Source organism: Triticum dicoccoides, chromosome 5A (genome assembly GCF_002162155.2).
Source record: "Triticum dicoccoides isolate Atlit2015 ecotype Zavitan chromosome 5A, WEW_v2.0, whole genome shotgun sequence".
Classification (NCBI taxonomy): domain Eukaryota; kingdom Viridiplantae; phylum Streptophyta; class Magnoliopsida; order Poales; family Poaceae; genus Triticum; species Triticum dicoccoides.
The window spans coordinates 45,095,311-45,109,142 of record NC_041388.1 but is presented as its reverse complement, the minus strand read 5'-3'; the positions used below and the strand labels follow the sequence as shown (position 1 = coordinate 45,109,142).

General features: G+C 47.5%; 1 pseudogene; it reads left to right on the top strand.

The window, feature by feature from the left end:
• The window catches only part of LOC119299144, a 21,776-nt pseudogene extending 14,750 nt beyond the window's left edge, over positions 1-7,026 (top strand).
• The last annotated feature ends 6,806 nt before the right edge of the window (positions 7,027-13,832 follow it).

The following is a 13,832-nucleotide window of genomic DNA, read 5'->3' as shown; positions in this document are numbered from 1 at the left end:
GGAGGAGTCCTACTCCCTCCGGGAGTAGGACTCCCCCCCTTTCCTAGTTGGAATAGGATTCGCGGAGGAGAGAGAGGAGGAAGGGGGGCCGGCCCCCTCTCCTTTGTCCTATTCGGACCAAGGGAGGGGAGGGGCGTGCGGCCCATCTCTGGCTACCTCTCCTCTCTTCCACTAAGGCCCACTAAGGCCCATATATCTCCCGGGGGTTTCCGGTAACCTCCCGGTACTCCGGTAAAATCCCGATTTCACCCGGAACACTTCCGATATCCAAACATAGGCTTACAATATATCAATCTTTATGTCTCGACCATTTCGAGACTCCTCGTCATGTCCGTGATCACATCCAAGACTCCGAACAACCTTCGGTACATCAAAACGCATAAACTCATAATATAACTGGCATCAAAACCTTAAGCGTGCGGACCCTACGGGTTCGAGAACAATGTAGACATGACCGAGACACGTCTCTGGTCAATAACCAATAGCGGGACCTGGATGCCCATATTGGTTCCTACATATTCTACGAAGATCTTTTATCGGTCAGACGGCATAACAACATACGTTGTTCCCTTTGTCATCGGTATGTTACTTGCCCGAGATTCGATCGTCGGTATCCAATACCTAGTCTAATCTCGTTACCAGCAAGTCTCTTTACTCGTTCCGTAATACATCATCCCGCAACTAACTCATTAGTTGCAATGCTTGCAAGGCTTAAGTGATGTGCATTACCGAGAGGGCCCAGAGATACCTCTTCGATGATCGGAGTGACAAATCCTAATCTCGAAATACGTCAACCCAACATGTACCTTTGGAGACACCTGTAGAGCACCTTTATAATCACCCAGTTACGTTGTGACGTTTGGTAGCACACAAAGTGTTCCTCTGGCACATGGGTGTTACATAATCTCATAGTCATAGGGACATGTATAAGTCATGAAAAAAGCAATAGCAACATACTAAATGATCGGGTGCTAAGCTAATGGAATGGGTCATGTCAATCAGATCATTCAACTAATGATGTGATCCCGTTAATCAAATGACAACTCTTTGTCCATGGTTAGGAAACATAACCATCTTTGATTAACGAGCTAGTCAAGTAGAGGCATACTAGTGACACTCTGTTTGTCTATGTATTCACACATGTATTATGTTTCCGGTTAATACAATTCTAGCATGAATAATAAACATTTATCATGATATAAGGAAATAAATAATAACTTTATTATTGCCTCTAGGGCATATTTCCTTCAACTTATATATCAGGACGGAGGTAGTAAAACAAAAGAATCAATGTGCTCCAAGAGTAAAAAACCTACACTATGTACTTAATCACTCTTCTTTGAAAGCGTAAAAAGTTTGGATAAGTACATGGGAAACTCTTGTTTACAAGAAATAGGTACAAGAATTTGTGGATTGAAAATTCTGGTAGTAAATTTCTTGCTGCTCCATCCATTAGATTTGAAATTCGGTAAGTCAAGAATGGATGGTAGTCTTGCAGCTATTGTCCATCCAACATCACATGAAGAAGGTAGCCAGGGTTGCAAGAGCATCTCCAACAAACATGTATAATAGGGTACCCAAAAAAGTTTAGGGCTAAAGAGCGAAGGTTTAGGGCACTAGAAAGTTTCCTGCCATAGCAGATGATGTAAAATAGGGCATCCAAAAAACTATCATTTCGTCGAACACCTAGTGAGCAAGGTGGAGGATTCGGATTGGCTGCTTGTCTATGCCAAGCCTATCATCGTGCCAGCTAGGCATGGCCTCGGGGGTGGTCCCGCTGACGACGGGAGCTCGGGGTTCTGGATAAAGCTGGTATCGCCGCACTGTCCAAAAGGCAAGAGCTCCGATGGAGCATCGGCTCGTCTTGGTGGCGGCGGCCACTATTTGACCTCAACGTTTAGCAGTGGCACTATGGCAGCCATTAAAGGTGGTGAGGGGTGGCAATTCGCCGGATTTGACACAAATCGCTATGGCACCGGATCCTGAATAGGTAGTCAGGCTATTGTGGCCGTCCAGAGTGACGAGATTGGCTAGCAGAGTCGTGGCTGAGCCAGGAGAGGACGGCGGACCCCAACGACGGCGTTAGTGTCCGAAATCCCGCTGGCAGCGGTCGTAGGGGAGAGGCGGCTGGAAAATTTCAGCATGGTAGTTGGGCTGCACGCGACATCAATTCTATTTTGCGGCAGTTGTGCTACTTCTGTATATTTGCAGCGCGAGAGGGCCAAATATGGGGCTGCCCTATTTTTTCTAGCAACATATAGAGAAACATCATCTGTTTGAGTTGTGTTTTTTGTCCAAATGTCCTAAAGATCAATTTCCGAGCACTTTTCGTATTTTCCCTATTTTGTATCATCTTTTGGAGATGCTCTAAGTGGATGGCGACGCCGTGCAGCCCTGCCATCATGGCTCACTCAAGGGAAGGGAGGGTGTTGTAAAGGAGCTTACGAGCAGTAGTTCCACAAGCACTATGGTGGTTGATGATCCTAGAGAGCTTCGACCTCATGGACCGGTGACCACTTGTCGTCATCATACCTAGATGATAGATGCAAGTTTTTTCGGCCACCGAGTGGGTAGACATCTAATGGGGGGCGCCACCGACAAATGGTAGGCTTCAGTGAGGAAAAATGAAGAAGACCTTCCTCTGGAATCTGGACACCATGACTACTAAAAGGTCCATTTTGTGGTGACCACGCAGCTGACTGTCTTGCAGTGGCAATAGTGGTGAGCAGGCCACATTGTTGATACCATCACAAATGCAATAGGTTAAGGTCGCAAGAGAGGAGAAAAGTCAGGGGCCTGATACAATGTCACCTGCTTAGCCAGAGAGGGAGGGTCATAGAGGAGAGGAATCCACTATGACATAGCGCGGTTAGGGTTTGTGTCATGGGGGAGTGGCCGAAAGCTCAGTCATGGGTGTTAACCGTGGAAGAGTCATCACCCACTACGCCGAAGAACATGCACGATAGTTCATATAGCAATTGGTTGTAAGGGCATCTACAATGGAGACACTAAGCATGGGCACTAGGATCTGATTCCTGGCCGTTATAACAAAATCCTGGCAGATTCCTCAATATTTCCTAAGGTCGGAGCAAAATCAGACACCAGGCGCTAGTGCATCTTTATGTTAATTTTTTTAGTTCGAGTAGCAGTTGTACGGCCAAGCACTGGCAAAATTGATAAATTTGACCTCAGAGCGAAAGTATTCACAAACTAAACTACTTTTGAAAGTATTTCACACAGTTGACCCTTTCGTGCAGCGCGCCTTGCTGTCGGGCGCTGCATAGGTGTAGTGCCTGAATGATAGGCACTGCACAATAGAGTGCAGCGCCTTGCTGTCGGGCGCTGCAAATAAAGGGTCGGCTGGGAGAAGTATTTTTTAAAACAGTTTAGTTTGTAAAATATATTCGCTTTGAGGTCAAATTTGTCCATTCCGCCTCAAGCACTAGCGCTGGAGAACGGGACTCATGTACGGAGGCTAAATGAGTTTTTTTTTTGCCGTAAGCGCATGTCTAAGCGTTTAAGCATTGTAGATGCTCAAAACTCCTTCATGTCACATATAGACATTAATATAGACAACCCATCAATTGCACATGTGTTGCGACGCTTGCAAATATGTAAGTATTTTGGGGTTAGTGATGACTTTTATCGTCGAAGACGGGCCAGTGCGGCCGGTCAGGGCATCTCCAATGCGGGGCGCTAGGAAAAATTTCCTCCCCAATTGACGGTTGCTTCGTCTATTCCCAGCGTCAGGGCTGGCATCGATGCCAAATTGTGCAGCGAGCACTTAGCACTTTATCATCCACAAGATAAGGCAGGAAGCTTTGTTTCTGATCCAACATTAGCGATGTTGTTAGCGCCTAGGGATGGAAGAGATGACGCTAGCGCTACTTGTTAGGTGCTCATTAATTTTGTTTGATTTCCTTTCCGTCCATAAGCGCCTAGATAGACGGCTGCCATTGTACATGCCCTCCGTGATGATCTTGAAGAGGGGTGGCGGGGAAGCTTTGCATTGACTGCACCTTTGCATACGGGCGGTCAGTGATGTCAGATTTTTGGTAATGCAAATTGGGGCTGCACTGCTAGCCAGCCCCAAGATGCACTACAACATAAAGTAATATACACATGCATAATATATAAGCACAACAAAAATGCATTACATTTCATACACATAATACGCCCAAATGTCTATGAACATATTCAACTAAGTGCTAAGATAATTAGTTTTTAGAGAGAAGAGTCTTCACAATGATCCAATGGGGCGAAGAGTCTTCGCGTCCAATAATCAATCACAACATCGAAGTATATTCCAATGAGTCCTTCAAATTACTGGAAAAGACTCTTACTTCTCCCTTTCAAAGTCAGGAGCTTGGATAATACTTTCTTCATTTTGTGTAGTGCACCTAAAATAGAGCGACCTCACTGATGTGTCAATTCAGGTGCACCGCACAAAAAAAACTCTTAAAAAAAGAGTGGTTTGTGATGTAGACAAAAAATTTACAACAAGAAGGATGTGTGTTTGTCCCCAGTTCATACAAAATAAACACATTTTTCATTTTATAAAATTAATATCATACATATATGCATTGCGAACTTAATAGCAATGAAAAATAACATGCATACACATGATGTGTACTGAATATGCATACACGTGAAAGGTAAGAACGAAACATGGTACCTCCGTTACTTTTTAGGTACTTCACATACCGAGCTTTCTCTTACTTTTTAAATCAAATTAGATCAAAACATTGACTACAAGTTGGGACAAGCACGCTCAATGTCGAGCGAGTCGACGCCTTCATCACCGCCTTCTCCGATTCGCGTCGAGTGGGCGGGAGATGAAGCGTGGCGGCCGGATCCATATGAGGTGGGGACATTGGTCAATACAGGATCCATGTCAGCCCAGAACCACCCAGAGTGGCCCAAGGGATGAAAGTATCCAGTTTTGACGGTTGTGGGACTAGGTTTTCCTAGTCTATAAGTTGAGGGATCATTTCTATACTTCCCAAATCGTTAAGGGACAAAAAAAATACTTTTCCCTTGAAAAACTCCATGCTAGTTTTAGCTGAAAAAAGCGCATGTGTTTTTTTTTGTTGTTGAAAAAGGCTACTTTCAAAATTACAATTTGCAACTATACAAGGCCACTAACATTAATCGAGGCAAAATTGATGGTGTTTGCCTCGTACTAGTACCCGAGGACATTAATGTCTTTTGTGTGCATGCGGGAGTGAGAAGGTTGGCTTGCATTCCCAACATTAACCAACCAACGAGGGGTAAGAGGGTTGACTTGTTGTGTGTGGGAGAGAAAAACCACATTAATTAACATGACAAACAAGATGACAAGCTAGCTTGCAATACTGACTTAAACATAGCATTGATTTTTACCTTGGTACCTGTAATATGAGTTTATGGCCTTGTATACAAAAATGAAGGGAGTATTATGGTTAGTTTTATTAACTCAACGAACACTTACATTGTTTGCAAGATTTACGAGTAAACAATTAAGGGATCATCATCCCAAGTACAAGAGAAGTAATTATGATAACTAAATCTAACTAGCTCATGTGGCAGACTATTAACTTCTTAGGGCAATGTTTGAATTCAATAGTTCCAATTTGCATTGCCTTGTCCACACAATCTGGATAAAAAAGTCCATGCTGATGTAACAAGAAAGTGGAAAAAAACTACCACAAGAAAAGCCCATCCGGGCACGAAGAACCTGAGCTGCCACGGCAAGTGGAAGCTCATCTTTTCAGGCAAAAAAATCTTGGCGCGCATTAGTCTAACGGCTATGGAGTCGATTGAGCTACAGCTATTCTCTCATCCGATTGAGAAACAAACAAAAAACCCTTTCTCAAGGCTGACTTTTTACGTATCTTTGCCTCGAAACATTGCCTTAATAGTAATTTACTCCATCTGTCTCAAAATACAAGAATGCTTTTAACACTACAATAATATCAAAAACGTTATTATATTATGGGATGAAGGAAGTATAAAATTTCGAGCAACTTACTATTTGCTTCATCGTTTGTACTATTATTACGTATACGCACGTACGTTTGCAGACGGGAGCTGCTTGACGAACGGACACCTGAGTGCGACAGTCGTCGACTGGATCCCGGCGTGCCGCCGATCAGCCTCGGAGACACCTCCAGCTTCCTCCGCACGACCAACCCGGACGACTTTGGCCTCCGTTTCAACATCGTGGAGGCCAACGGCTGCACCAAGGCCGGCGCGCTCATCCTCAACACCTTCGACGACCTAGAAGCCGACGTCCTCGCCGCCCTCCACGCTGAGTACCCACGCATCTACACCGTCGGTCCCCTAGGCTCCCTCCTCAACCACCACCTAAGGCCAAGGGACGACGGTGACTCCGGCTCCGCCGGCGGCCTGAGCCTGTGGAAGCAGGACAGCGAGTGCCTCGCGTGGCTGGACACGCAACAACCGGGCTCCATCGTCTACGCCAACTTTGGCAGCCTCACGGTCCTCTCCACCGACCAGCTCGCCGAGTTCGCGTGGGGCCTCGCCGCCAGCGGCCACCCGTTCCTCTGGTCCATCAGGGACAACCTCGTCCCGGGCTCCGGAGCTGGCATGAGCTTGCTGCCGCCGGAGTTCGTCGCGGCGACAGCAGGGCGGTGCTGCCTGACCGCGTGGTGCCCGCAGGATCAGGTGCTAGGGCACCCGGCCGTGGGGTGCTTCCTGACGCACAACGGGTGAAACTCCACCTGCGAGAGCGTGGCCGCCGGCGTGCCAATGGTGTGCTGGCCGGGGTTCGCCGACCAGTACACCAACTGCAAGTACGCCTGCGAGGTGTGGGGCGTGGGCCTCCGGCTTGGCGATGAGGTGAGGAGGGAGCAGGTGGCTAGCCACGTCAGGCATGCGTTGAAGGCGGAGGACATGCGGGGGAGCGCGGCTGGGTGGAAGGCCAAGGCGGAGGAGGCCGCGGCGCCCGGCGGGGTGTCATGGGAGAACCTGCGGAGCATGGTCAGAGAGCTCGGCTCTGTCAATGCTGAAGCCTCAGGAGTTTGATTGATCGATCAGGATCTTTTATCGGGGTCAGTCCGGCTCCGTCTGCAACTGCATCAGTGATGCCAATAAAGTACCTGAAGTGAAGGCACTGCTCGTTATTTACTTACTTCGTATTATATTATCTTATCTTATGTTCATATCCGGTCTATGTATTTCAAAGATGCACAGCCTCAAATGCTTGCTCGTTTGATCGAAAAAAAAAAATGCTTGCTGGTTTGATCGCACTGATTCAACCGTTAATGCATCTCTATCTTTGTGTACTCTCTAACAAACTAGCGACATGCTAGGCGTCGGCCGGACAGCCATTAGATTTGGTGAAATCTAGCAGTCCAGTTTTCCTCCTTAGAGCATCTCCAACAGTCGCGCAACGCGCCGCGCGCTAAAAGTCGCGATACAGCGCCGGGTTAGTCAGCTTTTGCGCGCAGCGATGCGCTGGCTCCAGCGGCCGCCGCAAATTAAAGGGCGTGGGCGCCGCTCCAGCAGGCGCGCTATATTTCAGTTTTTTCTACTACATATTTGGTTTCGTAGATAGTTCTCCTACTACATATTTGATTTCGTAGATAGTTCTCCTACTACTACTCGTCCGACTGAGACTCTGTCTCAATGATGTCCTCCTCCGACGTCGGAGCGTAGGCGTCAAGAAACCGCTCGTCGTCGGAGTTCCAGGAGGACGCATCTCCTAGCACTTGGTTGTATTTAGCGACCGCCTTCCGCGTTCGCTTGTCCTCGCGATAGTCGGCTCGCTCCTCTCTCCTCTTCGCCCTCCTCTGGGCGAAGAACTGTTCCTCATTGGTGTCTTCCGGGAAGCGATGACTCCACAGCGCCATGGCTTGCTCGTCCATCTCGGCCAGCATGAGACGATGCTCCCGCCTCCGATGCTTGCGATGATCCTCGTCAGTGAGAAGCCGCGGGAAAGGCGCCAACTCCTGTGCACGCTCCTGCGTCGCCACGTCGGCGAAGTTCATGTCCTGACGGGACCGCAGGAGGCGCCACGCCGCAGCGTCGTACGCGCGGGCGCCCTCCTGGGCGGTGTCGAAAGTTCCGAGACGGAGCCGCATGCCGTCGCCCGACCGAATCTCGACGGAGTAGGTGCCGGACGGACGCACGCGGACGCCGCGGTAGCCCGTACCTCCCCGGCGCTGAGGCGGCATCGTGGCGCGGTGGTGACGTGTCGGCGGCAGAGCGCGGCAGGGGGCGATGGAGAGACGGAGAGAGCGGCAAAGGGCGATGGAGAGAGCGGCGGAGGCGCTGCAATTTATAGGCGCGCCGGACTCGGCGTGCCAAATGTAGCGCGCGAGCGGCCGCCTTTTGCCCCGCACACGCAATCGTTTCCCGCGCGCGCTAGTTTCGTGCCACCGCTGGAGCGCGCGTAAACGTCCCGCGCGCGCTATAAAGCCAATTTACCACGCGCGCGTCTTTTGGCGCGGCTGTTGGAGATGCTCTTAGATTTGCAATCAGTGTTGCAGAACCCTTTACAACATGGATCATGTTACAGAAACATTTGCAATAAAGATTGTGTTGCAGCTTTTTTTTCATCTTCATCATTTTGCAACATAAACGATGTCGCCGAAGTACCTTTTACAACATGGGTGATGTTGCGATTTTTTTTTTGCAACGAATATATCATAGAAGCTGCACATCCTGCCATAGATTTTTGCAACAGGATTTTTGTTGCAAACTTTCTTCCCAACAGTAGCCTTGTTACAAAAATCGTTGGCAACAGTCACACGTCTTTTGTGGGAAGCTGTGACTGGGTGAAGGGAATCATTTCCCCTCTAACTATATCTATAATATAAGTCTATATCTATTCTTTTTCTAGAAAACTTATGCTATATTCATTTTCAATCATGGCAGTTCAACGAACACACAAGAAATAAATAAAAAATTATATCCATATTCGTAGATCACCTAGCGACGACTACAAGCACTGAAGCGAGCCGAAGGCGCGCCGCCGTCATCGCCTCTCCCTCGTGTCGGGCAAAACTTGTTATAATAGACACTAGACAGTCAGGAAGTCGTCATGCTAAGGTCTCATATGACCAGCGCACCAGAACAGCTACCGCCGCTGATGAAGACTAGCATAGGTTGGAAGGATCTAACCTGAAAATACACGAATGTAGACGAACGACACCAAATCCGAGTAGATCCACCAAAGATAGAACCGTCGGAGACACACCTCCACACACCCATCGATGATACTAGACGCTCCACCGGAACGGGGGCTAGGCGAGGAGGACCTTACTCCATGTTCAGAGAATTGCCGCCGTCTCGCCTTCTTGAGCAGAATGCAAACCCTAACAAAACTCAAAGAACCATCTAAAAACGAAGCCCTCCAACTGGTTAGGGCCGGGATCCACCGCGCCTCCATGGCCCTATAGCCACTAGAGACGAGGTGGACCGACGGCAACGCCGGCGGGAGGCAGAGAAACCCTAATCTTTCTTGGGGAGGAGGAAAGGGTTAGGGCCAAAAATAAATGTCTCAACTATATATACTATCCCGGTCCTAAAATAAGTATCTCAACTTTGTATTAACTTTAATATAAAGTTATACTACAGTTTAGACACTTATTTTGAGACAAAGGGAGTACTTGCCTATATGTTACTTCTGTTCTGAACTACTTCTCTAGATTTGTCTAAGTACTCGCTCTGTTCCTTTATGTAAGATGTATTATTTTTCACACTGTAACCAAGCCACATAATTATAGACATGTTAGGACGAAATTACCGTCAGCAAATTTGTTGGTTTGTGGCAGGTAAATCAATAAGTCCAGAAAGTAAAAAATTACATGCAATCAAGAGAGAGATTATTTCCTACTTTCGCTAAAAAGAGATACACAATCAGGAAAGCGATACTTTCCTTCTTATGGAGGGCTAAAAACAAAATTATCAGGAATTAGAAAAAATGCATCTTATGTTATGAATTTTTTTCAAAAATTAAATGCACCTTATATAAAGGAACCGAGGGAGTATGTATGTAGATACATTCATATTGAGAAAAAAATAAGACAAGTAATTCAAGACGAAGAGTATATATAATACTTAAAAATAGCAGTGTTTCATTTTTTGCGGGTAGAACACTTTGTCAACGGGTTCTTACTCCTCCTATCATGTCCTTCCACCGTTTTATTTGTTCTACGGTTTTTTTTGTCTCGCCGCGGCAGTTGTCCACACCTTTCCTGTATGCTAATCAATTATTCTAATTACTTATTTTTTAAACTAATATCAGTTAAAATTACTTATCAAATATTTATTTACACAATCGCATTAGTAATAATGGGCATGATTTGATAAACAATTATTTATACATATCAAAATATTTATATCTCACTGCAACGCACAAGCATTGTCCTAATATGATAACCCTGATCTCGAATCCCTAAAACTAGCAGCCTGTCCTTTTCAATCTCAGACGTCGGCCCCGGTCGTTTGTCGCCTGATCTCGAATCCCTAAAACTAGCAGCCTGTCCTTTTCAATCTCAGACGTCGGCCCCGGTCGTTTGTCGCCGAAAGATCGTTTGGGCATTGGGATTGCTTATTTGACATTGGATTGAGGGAAGTCATAGGCCGGCTTACATCCGTGACCTACCGTGCTGACAGCGGGGACGAGTTGGGAAAGCTCAGCTGAGCATATGCCATGGGTGGGGTTTCTTCCGTGTCCGCATGCGTACAGACGAGCTGCTGGACGAGAGATGGACGTGCCTGACCGAAGATTTCTCCTTGGGAGAAGCATGTCTTCTTCTCTTTAGAGCATCTTCAACAGCCGCACAAAAATCTCGTGTCTAATAAAAATTATAGCGGGTCACAATAGCACTTTTAACGCGCCGGGATCAATGTTGTTTTAGCAGACGCTCAAAAACGCGCGTACAAAAAGCAGACAGTGCAAATTGTGAAGCGCGTGTAATCCGAAGCCCAAAACATGCTGTGCGCGATAGCGCTTTTCAGCGCGCGCCCTAATATTTTTAGCGCTACAGCATCTGCTAGAGCTGTTGGCGGCAAAAAAACAAACTTTTAGTGCGCGAAACTCTTTTTGTACACCTGTTGAAGATGCTCTTAGCAGTGCATGTCCTCCATACTTGGATTAATCATGCCGATCCATGATGCGTGAGCCTGCCTTGATAAAGACCAGGCCATGCCATGCATGTGTTTTTGGAGCACGGCGACTGCACGGCAACTCCACTGCGACGGGACATGGCTACTGGAGATTCGAGCGATCGCATGCAGCGAGCGACAGGCCAGATCAGCGTGTATGTCGTTTTCTTTCAAGGGATACGTCAAGATTAACACATCGAGAAGATAGATAGAAGAGGCCAAGAAGGGCCAAGCATTTTACAAACCCCACCACGGCTATAAAAGCCCTAGATCTGCAAGCGGATTACTCATCCAGATCCTCCCTATCTACCATATAAATGACGGAACCCTGTTCATGAAACAGGCTGGCCGCTCTCCAGTCTTGTGTCTCCAACTTGATCCTCGCAAGCACATCCTCAACCGACGGCAGGGCTCCATTGAATAATATGTCCTTCTGATGCTTCCATAACTTCCAGAGCACCAGAGCTATTACTATCCACGTCTCCTTCCTCATATGTTTTTGCGGATTTAGACCAGTCCACCACTTCACGAAGTTTGCATCCAGCGACGGCGTCCAGTCCGGTCTCCCCTATGTGTTTGTGATCTTGGCCCATATCTGCCTTGCAAAGACACATCCGAGCAGCAGATGATCTAGAGTCTTCGGGGCTTGATCGCAGAAGGGACATGCCGATGGGTGCGGCAATTGGTGGCGCTGCAACCTGTCCGCTATCCAACACCTATTTCGTGTCGCTAGCCACGTGAAGAACTTGTATGCCGGCGGCACCCGCGATCTCCAAATCTGGACGGCTCCAGCCTTCTCTATTCTACCCGCAAAATGGGCACGGTATGCCGATCGGGCGGAGAAACTGCCCGTGCTTTCCCATTTCCATGCGATCGCGCCATCCACGCCTTGCACCAGCTCGATGTTCAGAGTTAGGTCTGCCAATGTTATGAACTCGAGTAGTGCTTGCATGCTCAGTCATATCCGGTGAGATGTCTTGCCACCATCCGTCCGAGCTGCTGGACGAGACGGAGAGGCTGGCGAGGGAATTTTTCATGCTGTCGATGAAGAGAGAGAGAGAGAAAAGAGAGAGGGGGGGGGGTACCCAATGGCCAATGGTTCCGCACACATCCAGGGCTATGGCCACGCCTTTGTCTTCGCCGACAACCAGTAGCTCGGCTGATGCAACATGCTGGCGCTCGGTGTCACGTCGGCGTCCATCCGGCAGCCTAGTCTGTGGCATGGCTCTCGACACACTCAGGGATGTTCCACGCTGGACGGGAGCGTGATCACCGTGCTCCAGCATGACACCGGCTGCGCGAGGCTGCAGGTCCTTCGTGTTGAGTAACGTGATTGTATTAGAAAACATAGGTTAGACTAGGAAATATTCTGGTTTGCCTTGTATTTCAAGTAGATCATGTACTCTTATATATATGCCCATGCGGCTCAAGCAATATAACAATTATTCCACCAATCCTCTCTCTTCATTCTAACATGGTATCTACCGCAAGTCGATCCTAAATCCTAACCGCCCCCGCTTCCACACCCGCGCGCCGCCCCCGCGGTGGTCAGCCTCCATGACCGCAGCCGGGGGGCGCGCCGCCCGTACCTAGGGTTCGTCTGTCGGTCGTTGTGGGAGTCCTGGATTAGGGGGTCTCCGGACAGCCGGACTATCTCCATTGGCCGGACTGTTAGACTATGAAGATACAAGATTGAAGACTTCGTCTCGTGTCCGGATGAGACTCTACTTGGCGTGGAAGGCAAGCTAGGCAATACGTATATGGATATCTCCTCCTTTGTAACCGACCTTGTGTAACCCTAACCCTCTCCGGTGTCTATATAAACCGAAGAGTTTTAGTCCGTAGGACAACAATCATAACATACAATCATACCATAGGCTAGCTTCTAGGGTTTAGCCTCTCTGATCTCGTGGTAGATCTACTCTTGTAACACCCATATCATCAATATCAATCAAGCAGGACATAGGGTTTTACCTCCATCAAGAGGGCCCGAACCTGGGTAAAACATTGTGTCCCCTGCCTCCTGTTACCATCCGTCCTAGACGCACAGTTCGGGACCCCCTACCCGAGATCCGCCGGTTTTGACACCAACAAGGAGAGTCTCACATCAACGAGGCTAATCAATGGGCTATGGAGATGCCCACCGATTGATGTTAATGCAAGGAGTAGGGATTGCCATGCAACGGATGCACTAGAGGTATAAATGTATGAAAGCTCAACAAAAGAAACTAGTGGGTGTGCATCCAACTTGCTTGGTCACGAAGACCTAGGGCACTTGAGGAGGCCCATTGTTGGAATATACAAGCCAAGTTCTATAATGAAAAATTCACATTAGTATATGAAAGTGATAACATGAGAGACTCTCTACTATGAAGATCATGGTGCTACTTTGAAGCACAAGTGTGGCAAAGGATAGTAACATTGTCCCTTCTCTCTTTTTCTCTCATTTTTTGGGCCTTTTTGATGGCCTTTCCTCTTTTTTTAAAATATTCCTCACTTGGGACAATGCTCTAGAAAATTATGATCATCATACTTCTATTTATTTACAACTCAATGATTACAACTCAATACTAGAACAAAAGATGACTCTATATGAATGCTTCCGGCGGTGTACCGGGATATGCAATGAACCAAGAGTGACATGTATGAAAGAATTATGAACGGTGGCTTTGCCACAAATACTATGTCAACTACATGATCATGCTAAGCAATATGAC